Source organism: Myotis nattereri (genome assembly GCF_964212035.1).
Source record: "Myotis nattereri genome assembly, chromosome: 3".
Classification (NCBI taxonomy): domain Eukaryota; kingdom Metazoa; phylum Chordata; class Mammalia; order Chiroptera; family Vespertilionidae; genus Myotis; species Myotis nattereri.
Window position 1 is genome coordinate 90,598,916 of NC_138077.1, and position 25,985 is coordinate 90,624,900.

Consider the following 25,985-nt stretch of genomic DNA (forward strand, 5'->3'; position numbering starts at 1 on the left):
CTGGCTGTGTTCAGCTAATCAAAGGCAGGGGTCAGACATTAGAGGAAGTGAGAAGAGAAAGAGAGAAATATCAGATTTCTTATTCATTTCAGTTCCTCTCAGCTGGACTAACGTCCACAGCTTTGTCAAGCACTACACAACTATACTCCTAAGAGTATTCTGATAATCATTTCCTCCCTTAACCCTTCAGATCTAAGAGTATTAATTAATTGCTTCCACTCTTCAATTTTTGACTATCGTCAGCAACAATTTGTGGTACACAAGGTCAGCTATTTTCTCCAATCTTTTAGGTGAAATATTACTCACTATAGTGTTAATTTTGAACATGTATATAAAATAACTATATTTTTCCATATATTTATGGCTACTTGTATTATTCTTTGTGAAATGCTTACTTATATTGATTTCACAACTGCCTGTGTCCTCATTTGATGGAAAAATATATCAGGGGAAAATGAAGTTTTCAACTAGATGTTTTCTTTCCCTTTTGTTTTGGAAGCAATAACTAGTATAGGGCTATCCATGTGGTTCCCCCAAATAATCTTTCATTTAGCAACTATTACTGAGCATCTATCAGGTACTGTGTTAGTTGCTAGAAATAAAGCAGTAAAGTATAAAAATAAAACAACCTTGCCAAAACCGGTTTGGCTCAGTGGATAGAACGTCTGCCTGCGGACTGAAAGGTCCCAGGTTCGATTCCGGTCAAGGGCATGTACCTGGGTTGCGGGCACATCCCCAGTAGGAGATGTGCAGGAGGCAGCTGATCGATGTTTCTCTCTCATCGATGTTTCTCTCTCATCGATGTTTCTAACTCTATCTCTCTCCCTTCCTCTCTGTAAAAAATCAATAAAATATATTTAAAAAAAAAATAAAAAAAAAAAATAAAACAACCAAGTAAACAAAAACCCTGCCTTTAGAGGGCAACTTCTAATCTAGTCACTAGTGTATGTTAAACCATTGAAAAGATTATAGAGGGTCTATAATCAGATGTTAAACTAATGAAAATAAAAATATACCTCCACACTTTTACATCACTCACTCTTCTATTAATAATCATATACAACTCTTTGCTTTCCTTGTCCCTTGTCAAGTTCAGCAATTCTTTTTCTTTATTACAATGATAAAATAATTATTAAATAATGCATTATAGAAAGACTATTTTAAAGTAAAATATGTTCAATTCCTTAAAATCATCAATGATACATAGTGTCAGTATTCTCTGGTACTATGTCCCTAATTTTGCATCAAACACCACACTTGTCTGGGGATGGATACATTTAATAGTATTTACAACAACAATAAAAAAAAAAAAAAACCTTCCCTGTAAGTCCTGGAATATAAATGCAATGTTGCATTATTTCCTACTATTTATCTAAGCCCAAGTATACTAAATTATATTTATGGAACTATTCTCTTCCCCCTTTTCTCCTTTTCTTCCTGTTCCTCCTTCTTTTTCTTGACTCTAATGTGATATGCCATGTCAGATTTTGTATACAGGGTGAGCAGCGCTCCCCCTGTGGGAGCACACTGACCACCAGGGGGCAGCTTCTGACTTCTTTGCAATAGCAACCCTTAATTACAGTAAGCATCATCATACCCATTTATATCTATCCATAAGAGGTGTATGTAAACCAACCTTTTTATCAGTCCATCTTAACTATTCAGTTCCCATTATTAAACCTATTAACATTGCAAAAGGTCCTTATAACATATTTTAAAAATCTCATTATGGGACATCAGAATTGTAAGCTCCTTGCAGTTACTGTGGATGGCACCATGGAAAGAAGCTTATCTTATTCTCTGAAAGCTATACCTGTATCTTCTTTCTGCCAAAACTTACTGTACTGTCAAGGAGAGCTTTGATTTATGTCGCTCACTGTGAGGATTCAGTGAATAAGCTGATGCCAGTTCCTGTGTACTCTCTGGTCACATATAATAGTTTCTCTGCTACTACTGCCATTTCCCTCTCAACTGACATTCTAAAATGGCAAAAAGCAAACCATCAGTGATCAGACACAAATGCACGCATGCATGCACACACAAGCACAGGCATACACACACAGTAATAACCAAGACATATAACTTTAGTCAAAAAGAAAGAAAAAAAGTAAAAATGAATATAATGTAAAGAAAAAAAGAGTCAAGGATCAGATTATGCTTAATAAGGTTTATAACTCATTTAATTCCCTACCCTTCCCAAATTTTCTTGAATTGTCTTTAAATTTCGGCACATCAAAATTGACAATATATTTATATTTTAAGTATTAAGTTGAAGCTTTTCAAAATTTGTCTAAAATCATAATGATGAGAAACATCTTGTGACTTTCAAAGATCTTTTTTAACAATCTGTGCTTAAAAGAATCCTATATAATAAAAGCCTAATATGCTAAGTGTCTGGTCGTCTGGTCAGCCATTCAACCAAACAAAGCGTAATATGCTAATGATATGCTAAGACCACTCACCATTCGCTATGATGTGCACTTACCACCAGGGGGCAGACGCACCAACCAGTAGGTTAGCTTGCTGATGGGGTCTGGCAGATGGAGACAGAGGGAGATGAGCTGGACATGCCCTAAAGCCCTCCCACAGTACCTCCCTGGCCGGCCAACCTCCCGCTTCCCTCCCCAGCCTGATCATACACCAGTGAGTTCCCTAGTCCTGGCTTGCACCCTCTTGCAACCCAGGACCCCTTGGGGGATGTTAGAGAGAAGGTTTCGGCCCAATCCCATAGGCCAGGCTGAGGGACCCCACTGGTGCACAAATTTATGCACCGGGTGCTCAAACACACAAACACACACACTCACTTATATCATAAACAAGTCAATGTATGTTCCCCTATATTTACTGGTACACAGGAAAACATGGTTTCAACCCAGATAATTTTCATAAAATTTAGCATTTCTAAATATGTGTAAATGTATAATTACCCAAAGGATTAGGGGGGCATTTAAAATCAAGTGACTGTTACTTCCAGTAAAATTTCATTTGAAGCAGTGTTTTGTGGTAGTTAAGCATATGAGCTCTGCCAAAATATCATTGTTTCTGCATCCTGGCTATACCAAATAAAAAAGATGGGATCTTGGGCTAATTAACAGCTATCAAACTCAGTTTTCTTATGTTTATATTAGGGATAATAAGAGTACATTTTTCATAAGATTGTTATAAAGATTAGATTTCAGTGCCTGCACTTGGTAAGCATTGAATAAATGTAACCTGTGGTTACTACTGTAAGTTTGCATAAGCGAAAAATAGAGAAAATATAAATGAATGTAAAAACAGTGGGTATGTTGAATCATTTATTTCAACAGCACACAAATGTATTTGTAATCATTTCCTTATCAGGACACACAGGTGAGGAAAAAAATACTAGAAGAGTATAGATTAGTGGATAGATTATAATGTGATGGTTTGAATTCCTAAGCAGAGGAAGAGTATATAGTCCCACTCCACAGATATTGGACTTGGTTTGTAATGTGATTTGCTTTGGCCACTGAAATGTAATTCAGAATCTAGTCAGGAAACACAAAACACATCAGTTGTTTTAACAGACAATTTGATGTAAATTAATCTCAATAGCTAGCTATTGGAGGCAAATTAAAAACAAGGGGAATACTACTTTACCATGGAGATAATCGCTGTGGTAATAGTTACCTTACCTAACGCTGGAGGGTAAAAAGGAAAGATGTTGAGGTAGTTAAAGGAGTCTGGAGGAAAGACCTCATGAAAGGAATGGTGCCAGACTCCTGAGAAGGTTGGCTCCCTAGGGCCTCTGATGTATGGCTCTGTAGAGCTTGGATACAAACCTTTTGGTACTGGAATTACTCAGCTGATTAAAAATAATTTAGGAGTTGAAAAGCGGGACCCAGCTGGAAGTGAAATATTATTCTGACCAGCAGTGCTGGTGTCTCTGAGCAGGCACAGAGGGACTGGTTTGGTGAATTTCAGAAAAACGTCAATATACAATCGACTGTTAATGACTGGGTAATGAAATATTGCTGGGGTTATACTCACAGGGAAGGAAATCCTATTTCCTAAGACAGCTTAGGGACCTGGGCCCAGGACCCCAAGGACACCCCATGGTCAGAAGGAGCACTGAACTACAAAAATGTCACCACTCCTCCACTCCCTACTCAAAAAAACGCATTGGTAGCTGATTTTACCTCTCTTCCAACTGCCCGTTTAAACTACTGATTCGCATGTGCAGTTGAACAAGGTTGGACCGCTGCCCGACCTTCCTAGTGGGCGAGGGGGGTGGGGAAGGGGGGGAGTAATGAGCAGTGCCCTCTTGTGTCTGACAGCGCAGGTGCGAACATAGCTACCCTGCAACAGAGCTGGGAAAGGGAGTCACCCAACCAGAAATGGAAAATTCCATAAGTTTTCCATTTTCAAAAAGCCCGCCTTTTCACACAAGCCCACTTCATCCCCAGCTTATAAATGCCAAGCACAGCCGCCCCCATCCGGTTGGGAGGACCATCCTGACCTCTATGCTGCTGCCCTTGTGCTCCAGCATAAGCTTAATAAAGTATATCTGGGAACTTCTCTGGGGTTTCTTCTCAGCTTCTACATTGGGAACCCAAGAATCCCAACGCAGGAAATATTTCCTGTCCAGATTTCTAGACAGCCTGTAGTGCCCTCGGTAGCTGGATCTGCAACTGCTCAGAAGGCCCGCCTACATGAACAAAGCTCTAGGTGATCTGCGGATATAAAAGCAAGACTCTGATGGTAAAAAATTGTTTATTTTGTTTATTGTCACTGAGTTCAAGAGGGTTTTTTTTGCACAGTAATAGATGACGGATAGAGTTGGATAGGTAGGTAGGTAGGCAGGTAGATGGGTAGGTGGATGATAGGTGATTTCATTTGTTTCAGTTACCCCAAAACAGCAGGTCCTCGGGTTGTGTCGGAGATCCATTACTATGGTGTGAGGTAACCCGATTTTCTCCTTCAGTCGGAACCCACCTACATAAGCACCTACATCACTCACATGGAGCACATACACAGCAGTAATGAAGTGAAACAGTAAAAAAAAAAAAAAAAATTAAATTAAAGAAAGGTAACAATTCCTGACCTTTACTTGTGGTAAATAAATAATAAAAAACATAAAGCACATATGTACATACGTCGAAATGATGGAACTTTTATTTTTTAAAAAATAAATGGGAGATGGCCACATAACCACTAAATGATGTACATCGAGTCCGATGTAACTCAAGGACTGTTTGTATCTCCATCTTCTACTAACACTTCTGATAAATAGTGTTTATCAAAATAATTACCAACTGAATGAATATATTGTTTATACATATTGGAATCCAGTACATTTTATTTAATTTTGCATAATTAATTTTTTCCAATTTTATTAAAAATTCTTCCAAAATCTCATTACCAAGGCTGCAATGGTTATACAATAACTTGCTTGGTGGTCTCCTGGAGGGACATTCAGAAGGTTTCAGGTGTCCTATGCCATTGCTTGGTTTTGGAATACAAAGACAAGTGGCCCTCAGTGCACAGGGTTTTGCTCTGACACGTTCTTTAGATTGGGAGCAGGCCTCCTTCACCTTGGACTCGCTGAAGCCTGCTGTCATTGACTCCTTTCTAGTTTTGGAGGGAAGAAGTTTAGCTCAAACAGTTTAAAGGATATACATTTTAGCCTTTAATCAAATTTGAAACTTACACCTATTCATAAAACAAAAATTCTGATTTATCAGGGAGTAGGAAACAAAGCAAAAATAAAAATATGTCCATAATAGTCTCTTAACCTGCAAATTTTCACTCAGGTTATTCTTTCAGAATGTCAAGAAATAGATGAATAATGGTATGATCAATATGATGTCTCTGAATGAGATCAGTTTTTACCTGGTCGGTCTATGAAAGGATAGCTTTGAGGATCACACATAGTTCACATTCCAGGACAGCATGTAAGTTTATATGGCGAGCAACAGAAGTTACCACCATCATCTGTTTAATACTATGTGGATCCTTTTATTTGATTATTTTTCAAAATATGTTTCTATTGGTTTTTAGAGAGAAAGAGGAAGAGAGAGGAGAGGGAGAGGGAGAGGGAGAAACATCGATGAGAGAAAACCACCTATTGACTGCCTCTTGCACATCTTCTACTGGAGATCCAGCTAGAAATCCGGACATGTGCTCTGACCAGGAATCAAACTGGGTTGACCTCTCTGTGCATGGGACAAGGCTCCGGCCAGGTTAATCCTATGTTGATCCTTCTAAACAGTATCTCTGCCTTTGATATTATCGGGAAGAACTCCATCATAAGTAATGAAAGAATTTCTGGGTCAACACAAATATTTCTGTACCACCAACTGGAAAATAATCATTGTGTCAACTTGTGATAGGATGATACACACAGTTATTAATTTATAGAAATGTCATTTTCACTATTCTTTCAAGCCATTCCTTTTATCACCATTCATTATGACCTGGAGACCCAGCATCATCATTTGCCAAGGACTAGAGAAGAAAAATGCCAAAGTCAAGGATTGGTATAATAATTGGAGAAAATTTGGATATTAATGCATTCTGGTAAATTTTTTTAATTTGCATTTTCCAAAAATATTAAAAGAACTGCAAATAGGGAAGTAGAAAATTAGAGACAATGAAGACATTGAAAGATACAAGATGACCAATTTGACAAGAGATTGACTTTCTCTAACTATTTAAGAGCAGAAGTGGAAACAGAAAGACAACTGAAGAAATTTGGAGACAATTAGATAAGGAGACAATAAGTGCTCCCTGTAGACTAAAGTTTGACTGCAGCAGCCTTACAAATTCTGCCAAAAGTAAATATTGAGGTTTTAACATAGATAATACTAAGAAATAAATAATTTAAAACTTTTTTTTTTTTGCAACTGAACCTACTTTTACGTTTTTGAACTCCTACTAATCCTGGCACAGGTAATCTACATATTTTCAATTGAATTATTATCAATTTAGTTATTTATGTTAGCTAAATTCAACATTCAAAAATCATGTCTAGTCCAGTTTTCAAACACAATCTAATTTTTCTTTGCTTTAACTGCTACTTCAGGTCTCTTGTAGTGCAAATATTAGAAGATTACTGCTGGCACAAGGCACTTAGAAACAAGAGGAGCCTTGAGCTCACTCAGGATGACTTCCAGGGCCTACAGAGTCATGAAAAGTATCTGCATGTTGCTCAGAACAACACATTTATGGATAAATTGAAGAATAAAGGGCATACAAGCAGCAGGAGTTCAAATTGGAAGGCAAAAAGTTCAGCCATGATAAGAAAAGTAAACTCTATGTCCATATTCCCATTCAGAGCATAGACAAATATACTGCTATCAAAACCATCACTAGGAATGACTTGTGTCAAGAGAACAGATTAGCAGGACATCAGATGCTGAAAGTATAGAAACACAAACTTGAACTCTACTCTCTGATTCTTCATATTCTATAAGGGCCCAATCATGTTAGCTGACTGCTCCCCATTCCCTAGAAACCTTCAAATACAGTGGGGCCTTGACTTACGAGTTTAATTCGTACCGTGACGGAGCTCGTAACTCAAATTACTCGTATGTCAAATCATTAAAGTGAACGAGTGAGACACGTGATGCTGGGCTGACGTTGTGGCGTTCACTGTGACGTTCGCTGCGTCAACTAGCGGTGGGGTATCTGAAGCTGGCTCGTAACCCGAATTTTAGCTCGCAACTCAAAGCAAAAACTCGGCCAAGAGATGGCTCATATCTCGAAAAACTCATTATTCGGGACACTCGTAAGTCAAGGCCCCACTGTATTTGCAATTATGACAGATTGAAATGGTGGGTGAAACAAAAAATCTCTCTATATAAAACCCTAGTATGCAAATAGACTGAATGGCAGAACAACCAAATAACCAGTCTCTATGACATGCGCTGACCACCAGGGGGCGTACATGGACCATGGCAGGCGTCGGCTGTGGTGGGATGGTGGAGTAGGTGGCGGGGGGGGGGGGCGCCAGACCAAGGCGTGGCGCCAGTCTCTGTCATCAGTGCAAGCCTCTGGTGGTTACTGAAAATTCTTTGCTCCTGTGTGCTGTGGTCCTGCCTGATGCTTGCACCTGCTGCCGGCACTGGCCTCGATTGCCCCTAAGGGCTTCTTCACCTCCCCCTGCTCCTGAAGAGTGATTGGGGAGGCAGCTGCTGCTTTCACCCACTGATGGTGCTGGACCCGCTGGCACCTGCTGCTGGTACTGACCCCAATCGCTCTGCACCATCAGCGTGTGCAAGCAGGGCTGGCATAGTCAGCAGTGTTGCTGGCAGACAGAGGGAGCAGTGTTGCTGGCAGACAGAGGACCGGGGGCCACAGTGGGAGGGGCCAGGCAGGGGTGTGGAGGATAGGCCAAGATCTGCCCCTGTGCTCACCGCAGCCTGGAGGCCCCTGTTCCTTTCAAGGTGCACGAATTTGTGCACTGGGCCACTAGTATTGGATATATTTCCCAACTGGAGTAGAACTGTGTGGTGAATATTGCATTTGCTCAGATATATATTTGAATTAGTCACTTTTCTTGATGGTGACTAGATTTAGTTACCTAAGAAATTCTAGAGTCTCCAAGCAACAAATTGCCTACCTGCACAGTAAAAATCTGTTTTTTTTTAAATTCTTGATCTTGTTAACACTATCTATATTGAAAATTAAATCATTATTGTGGAAATTTTAAAATGCACAATATTTAATTGTTTTATTTAGAAAGTTATTTTTGAAGACATATTTTCCATTTGACTCCCTTTGGTGCACCTATCACATGGCCATCCTCCACTGAATCTGACAATCCAAAATAGGGCGCATTTTTCTTTCTTATTTTTTATATTTACAGCCCACTATTATTAGCAGCCCTTAGTTTTCTAGGGCCAAACCATCACTCCCATGATTTATGCCTCAGTAATTTGTGGTCTAGAACAGATTTTTTTCTATTTCTTAAAATATTTTATCTTCTCTGCAGAAGCTGAAATTAAGAAGCCATATGAAATGGCCGTTGTTTTTGTTAATCTATTGCTGAAGGTATCATATATTATGTAGTGTGGTGCCATTTCAAAAGAAATAATGCAATGAAAAGTTTGTAGAATCAGCAGAAGTAAAAGTCTCAACAGTCCCGGTGAAATGGCATGTTTCCTTTTATCAAATGATGAGCATCGCATACTCCATTGTGTTTTCTCTGACACTTGCTTTTTAAAAATTCCGAAGCAAACGTTAATTTTAAATCATATTATGTAAGTGTAGCTGCAGGAAAATTTAGCACTTGGAAGCAGAATTTCTCTCTTAAAAAAAAATAGTAAACTGTCTTTGTAATAGGCAAGTGTTACCCAAAAGTTAGTATTTCATGAACTTTTACAATTTCTACCATGGACTCATATGTCCTATATGGTTATTTACCTAACAGTTTGTAAATTGACTCATTTTAGGTTGAAATACTTTCATCTCAAAGCAAAATTTTAATTGGGACAATGGGAAGAAACTCAAACAAACAAAGAAAACATCAATTTTTGCTAGATGGATATTGCTTTGGAGTCCTTGTTTGTGGCTTGTTTTCTTGTTTGTTTGTTTAAATATGTTTTTATTGATTTTCAAAAGGAAGGGAAAGGGAGAAACATATAGATAAATCAGCTGCCTCCTCCATGCCCCCTACTAGGGATTGAGCCAGCAACTGGGGCATATGCCTTGACCAGGAATCAAACTTGAATGAACCGGTGACCTCTTGTTGTGTGGGATGATGCTCAAGCAAGTGAGCCAAGGCTTGTTTCTGGCTTTGTGTCTCTGTGTGTGTGTGTGTGTTTTAATGTCATCTAATGACAGAAAATGTTAAAGACCTAATAACTATAAAAATATTGACTTCAAAAAATATTGAAATGAATGAATTTCTTGCCCTGGCTGGGTTTCAGTTGGATAGAGCACAGTCTCCTCTATGCCAAGGTTGTGGTTCCATCCCTGGGCATATACAAGAATCAACCAATGAAAACCAATGAGTGCATAAATAAATGAAACAACAGATCTCAATCTCTCTCTCTCCCTCTTCCTTCCTCTTTTTCAAAAATCAATCAACAAATATTTTTTTAAAAGAAATAAATTTCTCATGATGAAAGTTAATGCTAGTTAATGCTTCAGCTCAGGTACCTAACATTGTGTCTTTTACCATCCACAATGACATCAGTTCTATTGAGAAAGGATTGTTAGCAGAAGTTGGAGAACAATAATACTGAAAATATTTGTAAATAAAATTGCACAATTTGGGGGGTGGTAACGTGACTAAGATGCAATGTATGAGAATCAGCAGTAAAAAAGAGGGGCTGACTGAGTTTATATCAAACTTCTCATTGAAATTTTCATCAATATGATATTTAGCCTCATTTGTCTCCACCAAAATTCAGCCAAGTCACCCACATACATGAAGTTCATATAGGCATGTGCATAAACAATGCTTTAAGATAGGCAAATCAGGAGAAGTGACTAAGTGCTTTATCTGGTTTGACATTACATAAAAAGAATCACACAATAATGAAGGGTGAGCCAAGCCACAAAGTGAACAGATTTAGAAGAGTTAATTCTGAAGTAATGGTGACAAGAGCCAAAGTTAGCTGTGAATTTGTAAAATATTGGGAAAGCATTCAACTTTCCATAAGTAGTGACATAGATATTTCAGTCATTTTATAGACCTTAATGAGCAGGATTGCTTCTGCTTACATTTAGATTTTATATGTTAGAGTCAATTGTTTAAATGCTATTTCTTCTATATCATTTTAATTTTTTAACATATAAATGTTCCTGAACATATCATATAGTGTATGTATATTCAATTTCAGTTTATCGGTTTGAACAAAATTTGCTTTATCCCCCAAGTTTTAGAAAGGAAATTCAAGAAATAATTTTTTCCAGCTTTATTGAGCTATAACTGACATCTAACATAGTGTAGGTTTAAAGTGTATAATGTAGTGATTTATACATGGATATATCACAAAATGATTTCCACAATAAGAATAGCTAACATATTATTTACCTGACACAGTTGAATTTTTTGTATGTGATGAGAACTTCAGAATTCTATTCTCTTAGCAGTTTTCAAATATACACTAAAGAATTTAACTATAGTTACCAGGCTGTACATTATATCCCCAGAACTTATTGATCTTATCATTGGTAGTTTATACTTTTCGACCACCATCAACCATTTCTACGGTAATCTGCCTCCCACCAATCTGTTCTCTGTTTTCATAAGTTCGTTTTGTTTGTTTGTGTGATTTTTTATTTTTATGTTTGTTTGTGTGATTTTTTATTTTTATGTTCCACATATGAACAAAATCACACAAAATTTGTTTTTCTATGTCTGACTTATTTTACTTACCATAATGCCCTCAAGATTCATCCATGTTGTTGCCAATGGAAAAATTTTCTTCTTTTTTATGGCTGAATAATATTTCATTTTATATGCATATCACATTTTCTTTACCTATTCATTCATTGATAAACACTGAGGTGTTTCCATGTCTTGGCTATTGTCAATAATGCAGCAATGAACATTGGATGCAGATATCTTTTCAAGATACTGATTTCATTTCCTATGAATATACAGCAGAAGTGAAATTACTGGATCATATTTTTAATTTTTTGAGGAACCTCCATATTATTTTCCCAAAATATAAATTTTGATGTTAGTTTAAAATGCATAGATAAACCCTATAATTAATTATGTAGAATTCTAATCAATTTAATATAATTGTAAAATAATTACTTTAAAATTTTTTCTACCTATTGCTTCGTGACTTTTTAAAACTTTTGAAGTGTTAAAATAATATGCAGTTTCTTTATATATTAGAAATATTAATAAGTTGTGTGCAATTAAGCAATTGTTATAAAATCTCTACTCTGAGAGAGGTAGATTTAGACATATTATTAATGAGAGGCCTGGTGCATGAATTCGTGCATGGGTGGGGTCCAGCCGGCCTGCCCCCATTGGGTTGGGACTGCTGGGGGAAGAAGCTGTGGGCAGTTGGCCAGCCAGCCCTGTCCCCTGGTCAAACTCCTGGTTAAGAGGACAATTTGCATATTAGTCTTTTACTATATAGGATCGTGTTTAAATTTACTTAGCCTAATATATTTGCATATATTTTAGGATATCTTAAAGCTGTATTGTTTTCACATATCAGTTTATACTACAATATTGCCACATTATATCTAGCCTTTGTGTTGTGTTAGTTTAACTTCTAGTTTGTTAATTATTTATGCAAAGATCATATAAACATACTTGGATTAAATCTCCTCTCAGTTGATGTGACTTGGCAAGATTTAAAATTTGAAAGCAAACAGAAGTTGTTTATTTGGGAAATAAATAGATTTAGAAAAATTTTGAAAAGGGTCTTTATTTTATAAATAGCAAGAGTCTTTAGTTCTTTACTGGCAACTGAAACCTGTTTTATATTTTCTACTGTGAATGTTTTGGGCACCAATATTATGTTTTTCTTTTATTTTATATAATTTAGCAATTTTAGATTTGTAAACATCTGAATATTGTGTGCTTGTTTGTGTATGTGTTTTGTGTTTGACCACAAGTACATATATCACTAAAGTTTTACACAATATTTGGTGAATCCTGTAAGTGCAATGGCAAAAAAAAAACAAAAACAATAGAAAAAGAAAAAAAAAAAAGAGTGAGGTTCTTCCTGCAGGACCAGAGAAATAGTTTTACATATCAAGGGAAAGCTGACCTTCATTGCAAACACATCCTACTTTATCATCCTATATAATAAAAGGGTAATATGCAAATTGACCCTAATAGCAGAACAACTGGGAATGACTGGTCACTACGACACACACTGACCACCAGGGGGCAGATGCTCAATGCAGGAGCTGCCCTCTGGTGGTCAGTGCGCTCCCACAGGGGGAGCTCTGCTCAGCCACAAGCCAGGCTGATGGCTGCCAGCACAGCGGTGATGGCAGGAGCCTCTCCCGCCTCCTCAGCAGCGCTAAGGATGTCTGACTGCAGCTTAGGTCTGCTCCCCGCTGACAAGTGGACATCCCCCAAGGGCTCCCAGGCTGCCAGAGGGATGTCTGACTGCCAGCTTAGGCCTGATCCCCCGGGGAATGGGCCTAAACCAACAGGTGGTCATACCCCAAGGGGTCCCAGACTGAGAGGGCACAGTCCGGGCTGAGGGACATCCCCCCCCCCCCGGAGTGCACAAATTTTTGTGCACCAGGCCTCTAGTATTGATATACCTAAAGTCAGGTTACTTCATACACCAAAACCAGGACACTTAAATAATCTACCTTCAGTATGAAGAAAAGGACAACGAAGAGAAGTTTATGTCTCATTTAGGAGTCTTTACATTTCCATTTTGTACTTAGCTCTAAAATTAGTGTATAAATAAATGAAAGGATTTGAACCTTGCTAGATGAGAATTCAATACATGGTTCTTTCATTTGTTGAGTATACTTGGATAACATAAAAATGTTCCTGAACCTCATTTTGTTAACTATATTAAAGAAATCTCATAAAATTATTACTATTACTTTTTAAAAAGCCATGAAAATCTCTTGGCACATAGTAGGCACTCTATTAGTGGTAATTCATAATTTTTTATAATATCTCATTACTAATTTTCTTTAAATTTCTCCTTTTTTATCTGGGAGTTAGAATTGTTTTATGAATCTTTCATTACTGTTGAAAACTATGTTCTGAATTTCACTCAACTAAAGTTTCCAAGCCCAGTAGCAGAACAGTTTAATTGCTTTCCTTTTTAACCAATCTTATGTTGAACACTACATTTTAAACAAACCACAGAGATGGGAGGGATACACAAAAGAACAAAAGAATTCTTGTTTTTTTTGGAATGTATATTTCAGGATAGATGCAATACATATCACAATGCTTTGTACAGTAGGCATTGAATAAATAAATGAATATTAAAATACTTTACTATTTCCCTGCTTGTTTAACTTCCACTTCTGTCCTATCATACAGAAAGAGGATTTTATTTGGAATGGAGTTCCAGTTAGCAAGCATTGGACCCTCTGCATTTTCAACAAGTCCTCAGTGGATCAGGCAGTCCTATCTAATAAAAGAGAAACATAGTAATTGGTGTATGACCGCTACCCTTCCCATTGGCTAATCAGGGCAATGTGCAAATTAACTGCCAGCCAAGATGGCGGCCGGCAGCCAGGCAGCTTGAAACTAACATGAGGCTTGCTTGCTTCAGTGACGGATGACTCCAACGTTCCCCGCCTGCCGCTGAAGACCTCTGAGCTGCAAGCAACTATGTAACAAACATAGAAGCTAAACAAAACCCCAGAAACCTGCAGGGCTTCAGCCAGCAGGATTGCAACATTGTAAGCAAAGGGCAGAAACCTACTTTCAGCAGCAGAGGCCTAAGAGCTGGAGCCAAGCCTCAAAGCTAAAGCTGGCCCAGAATAAAAAAAAAAAAAGAAAAAGAAAAAAAGGAGCGGTTGGGAGCTTCAGTCACCCGCCAGCCTGAAAACAGCCCTCAGCTCCTCACCCAGACTGGCCAGGCACCCCAGTGGGGACCCCCACCCTGAAGGGTGTGTGACCAGCTACAAACAGCCATCATCCCCTCACCCAGGCTGTCCAGGCACCCCAGTGGGGACCCCCACCCTGATCCAGGACACACTTCAGGGCAAACCAGCTGGCACTCACCCATGCACCAGGCCTCTACCCTATATAGGAAAAGGGTAATATGCCTCCCGGCACCAGGATCAGTGACTTTTCACTGTAGCTTTTTAATTTTTGTACATTTTTGTATCAGTTAGCTGCATACAAACCACCCCAAAACTTAACACCTTTAAACAATGATCATTTATTCTATTTCAGATACCTGTGGGTTGGCTGAGGATCAATTGTTCTAGGCTGGGCTGAATTGGGCTTGAGTCTAAGCTTGAGTCCAGGTATGTTTTACATATCTCTTATCCTTCTTGGATGAGTGGGCCACCTAAAGCATTTCTTGCTTAAGATGAGGCCAGAAGCACAGAAATGAGTACCGCACCATGCATGCAGATTTTGTTTTGCTTATGTCACACCAGTTAATATCCCATTGGCTAAAGCATATGGCATGCCCAAGCCTAAAATACAGCTTCTCACCATGAAACCAAATAAATGTACATGGCCAAAAGCAGTATCAGTGGAGAAGAAGTATACTCCTACTTCTATGTAAATGGAAAACAAATGATTCATAGCTTAAAGATAACTCATCTACCATGTCTATACTTGCATTACCTATTTGTGTTTGATCTGCTGGTGGGAATCCACATATGCAGAGAGCCATCTTAAGTTATATGCACATATTTTGCTATCTGGGTGGAAGGTTGGTATCTCTCACCCCAGGATTGATCCAGGGTCAATTGTATACATAAAGCAGAAAAAAGGAAACAAAGTAAAAAGGTTAAAAATGTGTGTCTTTATACTAACCACAGGAAAAATTAGTTACCAACTGCACAAGTGTCATAATAAACATCCCCCATGAAGTTCTTCCAGAGATGAGAAAAACATATAATTTGACAAATTCATCCTATACAGAGATTGTTTAAGTAGCTAGGATGATCAAAGAAGAAATAAAATAAGAAAGAGAGAATTTTAATTTTGAAGACTCAGTGCTCACTTACTCTAGTCTTATACAGGGAATTTAAATAATACACAGTGACAGAATGATATTTGTCATTATTTCTTTAGTATGTAATTTATTAGGAAAAAGTAGTTTTCAGTCTGGTTTTTTTTGTTGTTGTTTTTTTTTTTGTGGGGACATTATTCTAGTGCTCAAATTTGCATTTGTTTGTTCCTGTTATGTTTTCAATTAAAAACAAAGCAAGAACAATGAAGACACCCTGCAGTTTTCAGGCAATTTTGTGTTATTTTTCTTCCAATGTGTTATTATCAGTCTTCATTAAAGGTTAAGTAAATGATGAATTCATTTCAGAGGTAGCCTGATTTTCAGTATTTTCAAGTTTATACATTAGAATTTAAAAATCAGTAAATTGTATCATTGTCATTACAGTGTTTTCAATCGATCCGTCTTAGAAATTTGTTTTTCCTGAAAAAATTTGCACCAAGTTTAGCCTGAAATCATATTGGGCTACAGGGACCCTCTCCTCAATAGTGACTCTATCAGAGGGGAAAGAGAATTAATGTGAGGCTAATCTTGGCTCTACTTTGGCCAAGTCACTTAGGTTGCAGCCTCATCTGATAATTGAAGATATAAAGCTTGTCATTCTTATCTTAATTTTACATAAAAGTGTCATAGAAGAGTATAGTACATCAGAATAGTGTTCATATGGTCACAAGAAATTTCCACTTCACCATAGTAGGTTGATTCAGATTTAAGATGTTAAGTAGATAAATGCACAAGGACAGGGACACGATTCTGCTCATGGTGTAGCACAAACTCATTGGTAAAACCTGGTGGAAGAGAAAAAGTAACCATTATCCCCCTGGTATAGGCACAAATTATTTGAATTTATCACATAAACCTGAAAAACAAATGAAAAAAATAACAGAAGACTTATCTCTCACTGTGTCTGCCTATCCCAGTATCAGACACCAACAGGAAGATAGTAATCTGCAACTGGACATTTAGAAGAGGAATGTGTCAAAAACTACTTCTGCATTAAGTTGGCAAAGAAGACTTTATTCAAGACTGCTGTAAGAGAGAGATTGAAATCAACTCTAGGGAAATAAAAGGCAGAGGGTTTTAAGCTTTGGGGTGATCTAGTAGAGAAATACTAGATGTGATAGGCCATCTGTATTTATTCCTGCCCTCCCACAGAGACAGGACGGCAGTGCTATATTTTTTGATAATTGCATTTCACAGGGATGTCTCCTAGGTCCTTGAAAAAGATATCTCTGGGGTTTAAACTGTCTGGAGGCTGGGAGAAGATTTACATCTCCAAAAGAGGAGTAGAATTTACAATGGAAAGTTTTCTCAGAGAAGGGTGGTCAGGAAGAAACCTGTCTAAAGTTCAGTCAAGCTGAGGGGACCAGTAAGGCCATCCTGGTCAGATGGTAGGGATAGTTTGAGAACGCAATAGAAAAATTAAGGAAAACAATGGGGGCTAAGGAGAGAAGTAGACTCATTTGTTTTTTTTTTCTCATACACTGTAAAATACAATAGATGAAGAAGAAATGGTTCCTATCTTCAGGAGGTTTGCTTATTGTAGGGACTATGATACACACACACACACACACACACACACACACACACACACACATACCAGTAACTTTACAATAGGGTAAAATGGAATACAAACGCTACCAAAAAATGTTATAGAAGCTAAAGAGATAATGGTTTTCAAGATGGTTTCATAAAGGTGAGTTTTTATTTTGAAATGGAACTGTGGTGTTTGAGTCCGAGTTTGTTGTCTTGCCAAACCAAAGAATGGATTCCTGGACAAAAACAGTTAAGGGAAGCAAAATTTATTGCAAGAAGCCAGTCCTGGAAAAGTTGCAGCTGGGCATCCAAAAGCAGGCTAGTGTCCAGAACTTCTGTAACTGGACAGTCAATGGGTCTGTGCTGCCTGTCACTACTTGAGCCAATTAAGCAGAGACAGGGTTGAATCAAATATGAGCATTTATTCCAATACTGCCAGCAGTATGGGAGAGCAGCAGCCCTCATAAACCAGCTGCTTACATAGGGTAGGACAAGGATTAAATGGGGAAGTAGGGATTACAGGCAAGGGGAAGTAGAAGGCTGGGGTGGGACTCCATTGTTTGGGCAAGAAGATTGTGAATCTTTCCATGATAATAGGCAGTTCTTGAATGAGAATGGACCATATTCCAAGGTTGACTCCCAGGTCCAAGGTTGACTTCCAGGTCCTGGCAGCATACAACTCCCTGCCAGGTCAGAATGTCCTTTCTTTAACCAACACAAGGCAATCATGGTTAATAGAGCATGATTAATATTTCTCATAACCATAGCTAGTCCCCAATATTCTATTTTTGCCCCTAACACTTCTATTCCATGTTGCAGTTGGGTGTAGTTCAGTATCCAAGTTAATTAAAGTCCATGAGTCCATGTGTGGAATTTCACATGTCCATAAGCCACATGGATGCAGGGGAGCACATCCTGTGGAACCCAGTGTGAGCCACAGAGAGAGGAAGGGAGGGAGGGAGAGAGATAGAGAGAGAGAGAAGAGGAAGGTCATGCTTTTTGTTTAGGGCTTAGATACAGCTTTGTTATAGTAATAAGTTTAGATAGTATAAGTTAGCATAAGCAAATTCCACTATTTTTTTTATTATTAGAGTGAATTTTAACTTTACTTAGAAGAGGAACTTAATTTGTGTGTGACCCTGATAAGTACCTTGTAACTCCCTGTGTGCACTCCTGACAAATAACTGGTAACTCCCTGCGTGTGTATCCTGATAAGCCCAGAAGGCACCACCGGAGCACACTGATATGAGACGCTGAAGAAGCCCATCCATGGGGTATAAAAGAAGGGCTCTCACACCAGCAGTCAGACGCCTGTCTGACCTCCACAGACAAGACGTTCTCCTTGCCCCTGGAAACTGCCATTCCTGCTCTGCTCCTGAGCCCAAACTGTTAGAGGCCTCTCTTCGTGTCAAGAGACCAAGCACCTGCAGCTGAGTACCTGACTACCTCCGTGTGTCTCTGTCAGCGAGTGTCTCCGGGTGGCCTGCCAAGGACTAAAACCCATCAGCTCTCTGGTAAATAAACCTGTGTGATTCTTGCATTTTGTTTGTCTCCTGTGTCTCCTCTTTTCTTAGTTTTTGGTTTAAGCTCGGTATTGGTATATCCAAATGAGGCGGACTGGGTCACCTGTGCATATGTTCCCATAGAAGTGGAACAAGCTTTGCTAGTTCTTGATTGGTCTTTTCAAAGAATTCTGCCTCAGGAACATCCTTGGGATTGTTTTATATGCCTCACTGCCTTGTGATTGTCTATTTGCAAGCTGTCTTAGCACCACCCATTCATTTTAAAGGTCACTTCTCCTGCCCAGTTGGATTGTCTTAGTAACTCCCCCTAGCTGGGTTCCCTGGTTCTACTCCCCTGCCCCAACTCCACACCTCCCACTGCTCATGGTCCCATCCCAGTCTACCTAGCTTCCATCTGTCTCCTCAATTTCATATAAAATCTGGAAGTAAATTAGATTTTGACTGGTAAAAAAAAAAGGGTATGGTATCCAAAAGAACTGAATTGTCTTCTACTAGCAAGTTTTATGAGAATACTAGAGGCCCAGTGCATGAATTTGTGCACAGGTGGGGTCCCTCTGCCTGGACAGTGATTGGGACCAATGGGGGCCAGCCAGCTGGGGGGAAGGGACTGTGGGAGGTTGGCCAGCCACAGGAGGTTGGCTGTGGGAGCTCACTGAACACCAGGGGACAGCTCCTACATTGAGCTTATGCACCCTGGTGGTCAGTGCATGTCATAGCAACCAGTCGACCTTTTGTAATGGTCTCTTAGGCATATATATTTTTATAGTTTTTAAAATAGAATTTTAATAGTTGAATGTGAAGATTTATGTTACCATCATTGATTTTTTAATTTATTTAAAAAAATTCAATGGAATTTGTAATACCTTAACTAATAATAAAAAAAAAAAATAGAAAAAAAAATTCAATGGAGCACTAGATGTGCTATGAATCTGCTGGCTATTGTGGTTTCAAAGATAATTACTATACTATCCTCTCAGATTACTCATGTATTCGTAGGATAACTGGATTATAAACACACAATTACAAAATGAAAAAGATAGATGTTATAATAACAGTAAATTCTATGAAATAGAGACACATGAAAGGAGAGATCAACTTTATCTCAGAAAAGCTTTCAAAAAGGTTGAAGCATGCACACTACGAAAGTGCTTTTGTAGCACTGTTATGGCAAATCAAACTAACCAGGAAGAAAACAGAAATGAACAAATAATAAGGTAGAAGGGAGGTAATATATAAGACAGTTTTAATCTTTGCTTTCCTCTAATTTTCTAAACAGCAGTCATTATTTTAAAACATAAATGAGATCATGTCACTTCTCTGCCCTAACCATTCTGTAGCTTTCCTTTGTATTTCAAATAAAATAAAGATTCATTTTTCTTGGCATACTAAACCTCTTCCTATTTTTCCACTCTCCAACTTAATTCCTTTTCTTTTTTGCCACTAATTTTCAAATTCACTGTCCTCCGCTCAGTTTCTAGGATGTGCCAGACTCATCCTCCTCTCTGGTTTTTACACAACTGGATTATTTTCATTTTTCAGCTCACAGGATTAATATCACTTACCCATAGACACCTTCCGAGAATACCTGTATAAGTATCCCCATCATCCATTATTCTCAGTTACAACTCCTGTAGCTTCTGTCTTGAACTTATTAAATTTGTGATTATATTAAGCACTGTTTATTTATATATTTTCCTTAATAAATAAACACTCAGCTTTGTCTAGAGTCTACAGGAGAAAAACAAGTAGAATATAGCATATATTATAGTAATATGTATATTAATATTTGTAAAGAAAAATGCACAAACAAAACACTGAAAGACCAAAACAAAAACTTACATAAATGCTTATTTATGCAAAAAGGCACAGAACAGAGGCAGAAGATCATGATGGAAGTAACATGTTTCTGGGCATATATTGTTATTAATTTTGAATTAAACATGAAAACTTGATGTATTACAAATTAACTTACATAAAAATACAGTCTTAAAAATTGAGGACAAACTAAAACAAATATTTCATGTTCATGATATCACTACACAGACAAATTATTTCAACAAGATTTAGAACATAATATTTTGGCTATACATTTTTGAAGGAAATGTTTACAAAGAAAGGAAACATAAGGTACTTAAACCTTATTGAATTTTATTGTTCTAGTTAGGCTATCACTATGGTTATTCAAAATTTAATTTCTGTATATTACAGAATAAAGCAAATAAAAAAGTTAATTTTATAATTATTACTGTAAAACAGAAGATATAAGCATAAATTGTCAAAAGTTAAAATTATATAATATTGTATTTGGTGTTAAGTATGAATTCAGAGTATTTGTTGTTTAAAAATTTTTTTCTGCAGTTCTGTCCACTGAAAAGACCCAGAAGCTATATCAACTCACTGGCTCTGAGCACCCACATGTACATATCATGGTGTCTAAATATTATTCTCACCAAAAGTAATCATGGCTGCTTAGGAACATAACTTATTTCAGGTCTCAGGAACAAAATGTAGAAAATAACATAGTTTGCTATGCTAGAAATCAAGGAAACTATCAAAGACAAATGTGGGCATACTAAAAAGTCACAGTTAACAACCTTAAGGAATCCCACTACCAAAACTGGGATAATTTAAGAGTAATAGTAATAACTGAAATTAATTTAAAATAGTAAATATGTATTTTATATCCATGGTGTTAAAAAAAATGGTTCTCCAAAAGATAGCAAGCTAAAACAATGAAAACCATTATTGTTATTAAAGATATAGAATGCACTAATAATTTACTGAGAAAATTGATTATAAATGAAAATAATAAGCATTTTCTTCCCTTTTCTCTAGGAAATAAACTTACATTGTTAAACAAAAAACAAACCCTGGTTAATGCAAAATATAATTTCTTTATATGTGATTTCTAGTTAAGGCATACGAAGGAAAGACAGAATTACAAATTCACAATTTTGCAACTATTACTGTAATAATTATGTCAGGCACACAGCATCAAAGTACTTAAAAACATTTAAGTGCTTAAATGTTTAATGAGAGGTTAATGGGGTATGCTTATTCTTAAAGACCAAAAGTATCACTTCCCAGGATTATTTGCTGATATTAAGATGAAAAACAAAATTCTAAAAAATCATGACTTTGTAATGGAAGGAACGTTGCCACTTACTGAAGTAGCTGTCCCCACTGTTACTAGGACAAGGAGACCTGTATGTCTCCTGATTGGTGCAGTTTACTCTACCGAGCACCACCTACAAAATGCCCCTGCCAAAAGATGGATGCAAATCTACTTGGTCTTTTTATCTTATTTCCAGTTTATAGAAAATATAGGAGTTAGAGCAATAAATTAAATGACATCATAAGGAAGTAATGCGGGTCATTTAATAAGATCATTGATTATACTTTTTCAACAAGACAATGATGTAAAAAAATAAAGACTTTTTTCCCTATATTAAAAGATGCTAAAGAAAAATGACAGCCCTGGCCGGTGTGGTTCGGTTGGTTGGGCATCGTCCTGTGCACTGAAAGTATTCTGGTAGATACCAGGTCAGGGCACATACCTGGGTTGTAGCTCAATCCCCAGTGGAGGACATGCGGGGGTAGCCAACTGATATTTTGCTCTCAAATCAAGGTGAATGAAAGTCACAAAAAATCACTTTTACTGTAATTATGTGTTTCATGTGGGTGCACCTTCTAATCGTTTGTGAAATCATATGAGCAAGGACATTATATTCACCTTTGTGTTTCTAGTAGCTAGCATATTGCCTGGCATGTTTTTGATACCTAGTAAGTGTCACATAAAGGAAGAAAAATATATAGAATCGGGATATAAAAAACAAAATATATATGTTAGTCCAATAACAACATCAAATCCTTAGAGGGGACTGTACTGAGGGTTAAGGGTCTGTATTCCAGGTTCTGTGCACTGGTCTGTCATGTTGGAATGAATATTATGAATGTGCAGGGCATGGCATTTAAAGTGTACAATGTATGAATGGAAATGAGAAATGGAGAGAGAAAAATAAACATGGTAAATTAAAGTAACTTCACCTCCCATGTAAAACATATGCAAGGGTTTTCTGTGTGTTTTTTTGGTTAATCCTCACCCAAGGATATTTTTCCATTGATTTTTTTTTTTTTTTAGCTGACATAAAGGCATTTATTAACAGAAAACAATAATTGAGGAGTCCTGTTCACAGATGGCGACCACGGTGACCCCCTTTCCTGTAGGTGCTGTCGGAGGTGATGGAGGTGACATCCTCAATCTGTCCGATCTTCATTCCCGAGCTGGCAAGGGTTCTTAGAGCTGACCGGGCCCCTGGTCCAGCTGTCTTGGTCCTGTTTCCTCCTGGCCCGGAGTTTGATGTGAAGAGCCGTGATACCCAGCTCCTTGCACCCCTGGGCCACACCCTGGGCAGCCAACATGACAGCGTGTGGAGAGGACTCATCTCCTCATCTCCATCAGCCTTTCCCTTCATCCCACCAGTCACATGGCCGATGGTTTCCTTGTCAGAAAGATCAGTGACATGGACAAACGTGTCATTGATGGATATAAATATGTGGCAGACACTGAATACATTTTCTCCTTCAGCCACCTGAGGTCCGAGGCTGATGACCTGTTCTTCCTTCTTTTCCTTGCCCTTGCGAGGTGCCATTTCTGCATGTCTCACCCAGACTCTGCCACCAGAAAGCTCCATTGATTTTTAGAGAGAGTGGTAGGGAGGGGGAGAGAGAGAAACATTGATGTGAGACACATCGATTGCTTGCTCTCCGCATGTACCCAACCAGGGCTAGGATGGAGCCTGCAACCTGCAACCAAGGCACATGCCCTTGACCAGAACTGAACCCAGGAGCCTTCAGAGTGGGGGCCAACACTATTCATGGAGCCAAACTGGCTAGGGCGTCAAGTGTTTTAATCCCTATAACTTCTCACCATGTTAAAAACAAAAACAAACTGATACTAGGTGATTTTGGCTCTCAGGAAAAAATGCTGTAGGGATAGAATAAACTGTAAAAGGCATATTTTGATGATGGCATCATCCTCATCACCAATACTTGAATGTCGGTGACTTTGCAATCATTATCGCTAAGATATGTAGCATCTCTGCAGGGGAAGTATTATTATTTTAATTTTAAAGATAAGGAAATTAAAGGTCAGAGATTTAAGTATTTTGCCACAAATCTCACATGTATTACATTTGACGTGACAAGAACAGCAACATAGATAACAACAATAAACAAAATCACACTAAATAATATTTTCTTTTCTCCAATAGGAAATTGAGGCATGGAATCATTTAGTTCATAAGTGGCTAAAGTTTGAGGTCTTCCTAACTCCAAAATACTTAGCAATAAAGTCAAAAGTGTAAGCCAATCTGTAATATCAGATTGAAGAATTCCAGTTTAGATATACATGCTTATAGTTGTGAATATTTACCAAAAATCCCTGGAAAAGTGGGTCAGAGGAACTGATAGTATTTTTATACAAGAGAAACTAGAGATTGTATAATGCAATGTGAAAGATGTTACTTTTTCTGATCCTGCTATGATAATAGCTAAAATTAATTTCTCAAAAGCTGAGGAATTTGGCAGAGATATTTGGAGGTTGAGAATATCCCTATGAGAACAAGAAGAAATTAAAAACTATAAGAGGGATGATCAAGGGTAGAGAATCCCTGCTTACCTTTCCAGATGTTACAAAGTGGTGGCTCTTATTTTTAAAAAAATGATATAAAGACAATTCCCTAGAGAAGGAATCAAGCCAAGAGCTTTAAAGAGCAAAATAGCTGCAGAAATGCTTAAATGCGTACACAGTCAGAAAACCAAGGTGAGGATTTGGAAGCAGAAATTCACACAGGTCTAGTAAGATAGGGTGATGAGAGAAGAAAGAGGAAGACAAAGACACTCCCCACCGCTATGTGAGGTTGTGCAGGAAAACAGGACAGAGGAGAGGAGAGCAAATGAGTTAAGGGTTAGCTTGGCACTAAGGGAAAACAGCGGTGATGTGCTTGTGTTCCTTAAATAATGGAAGTGATCATTAGCAAGAAACTTCAGAGCCCAGCGGCGTGGCTCAGTGGTTGAGTGCCCACCTATGAACCAGGAGGTCACGGTTCGATTCCCAGTCAGAGCACATGCCCAGGTTTCAGGCTCCTTCCCCACTGCGTGCTGGAGGCAGCCGACTGGTGATGCTCTCTCATCAGTAATGTTTCTCTCTCTCTCTCCCTCTCCCTTCCTCTCTTTGAAATCAATAAAGATATTAAAAAAATGAAGAAAGTAACTTGAGAAACAGGAACAAAGAAGGAATCTGAGCTGATGCAAGGTGCCAACGAAAGAATACGCATTTTATTGGAAACTATCACAGTTCAAGAAGTGAATCCAAGGAAAAAGTATTCCAATGAAATACTGTGGATAAATTAGGCACATTTTAGATATTATTTATTACAATGTTAAAATGGTCATCACATGTCAATCTCAAATTTATGTGTTTTCTTTTTTAATTTAAAGACATATATTAAAAGCCAAACTTTGAAACTAGACATTGATTTATAGAATTTTCAAAGTGCAGCATAAGACATGCAATAGGCATCATGGTAGGAGGGAAAAAAGCTGTTGGTCGAGGAATCTGAGGAGACATCATGCTTTGAGGGGAAGTGGGAAGAACATTAATTTTATTTCAGTGAAGCAAATGTTTGATTGGAAAAACAACAACACAAACAGTTTCTCTTTAAGACCATCTGTCTGAGCATTGCTAAAATATGTGAACACATTTACCAGCAACCCCATCAGATGCCCATACGCAGCGGCGGGTGAGTGTGTGTGAAGGGTGTGTAATTCAAGGTGCCAGAGACATGAGACAAGCCTGCTTGTCTAGTTTCTCTCTGTGTGTTGGTCTGAAAACTCTTTTACAGTGAGATTGTAGGGCACTTCCAGGGAAATAAAATGCACCAATGAAAATGGGATGCTACACTTAGTCTGAAATGAATTTTATTTCATGCAGATGACACTCTTTGAGTTCCAGGAGGAGCACAGGCTGTAGACAAATATGAGTAGTGTTCTCCCTAGAGCAGTGGGAAGTAAAACTAAACAGATCAAAGTAGCAAATCCATTAATATGGTACCAGATGCAGAAGTGGCTCTATGAAATGTGACAATGCTGAGACCAGTGCAAGGAGAATTATTGGCCTTCAATTTACAGAGAGGAAGATGGCGCACAATAAAATAAGGCATGGTAAGGAAAGTACATGAAAAATTAAGGGAAATCTACCATTTGAAAATAGGGCAAGGCTGAGGAAACAAGTCCCAGTGACAGTTTT

At 38.0% G+C, this 25,985-nt stretch overlaps 1 pseudogene across 1 annotated transcript; it reads right to left on the bottom strand.

The window, feature by feature from the left end:
* Positions 1–22,866: 22,866 nt before the first annotated feature.
* LOC308516539 (small ribosomal subunit protein uS11-like) lies at positions 22,867–23,328 on the bottom strand (annotated as a pseudogene). Its single transcript has one exon. The product of its transcript is annotated as a small ribosomal subunit protein uS11-like (transcript).
* Between the last annotated feature and the right edge of the window lie 2,657 nt (positions 23,329–25,985).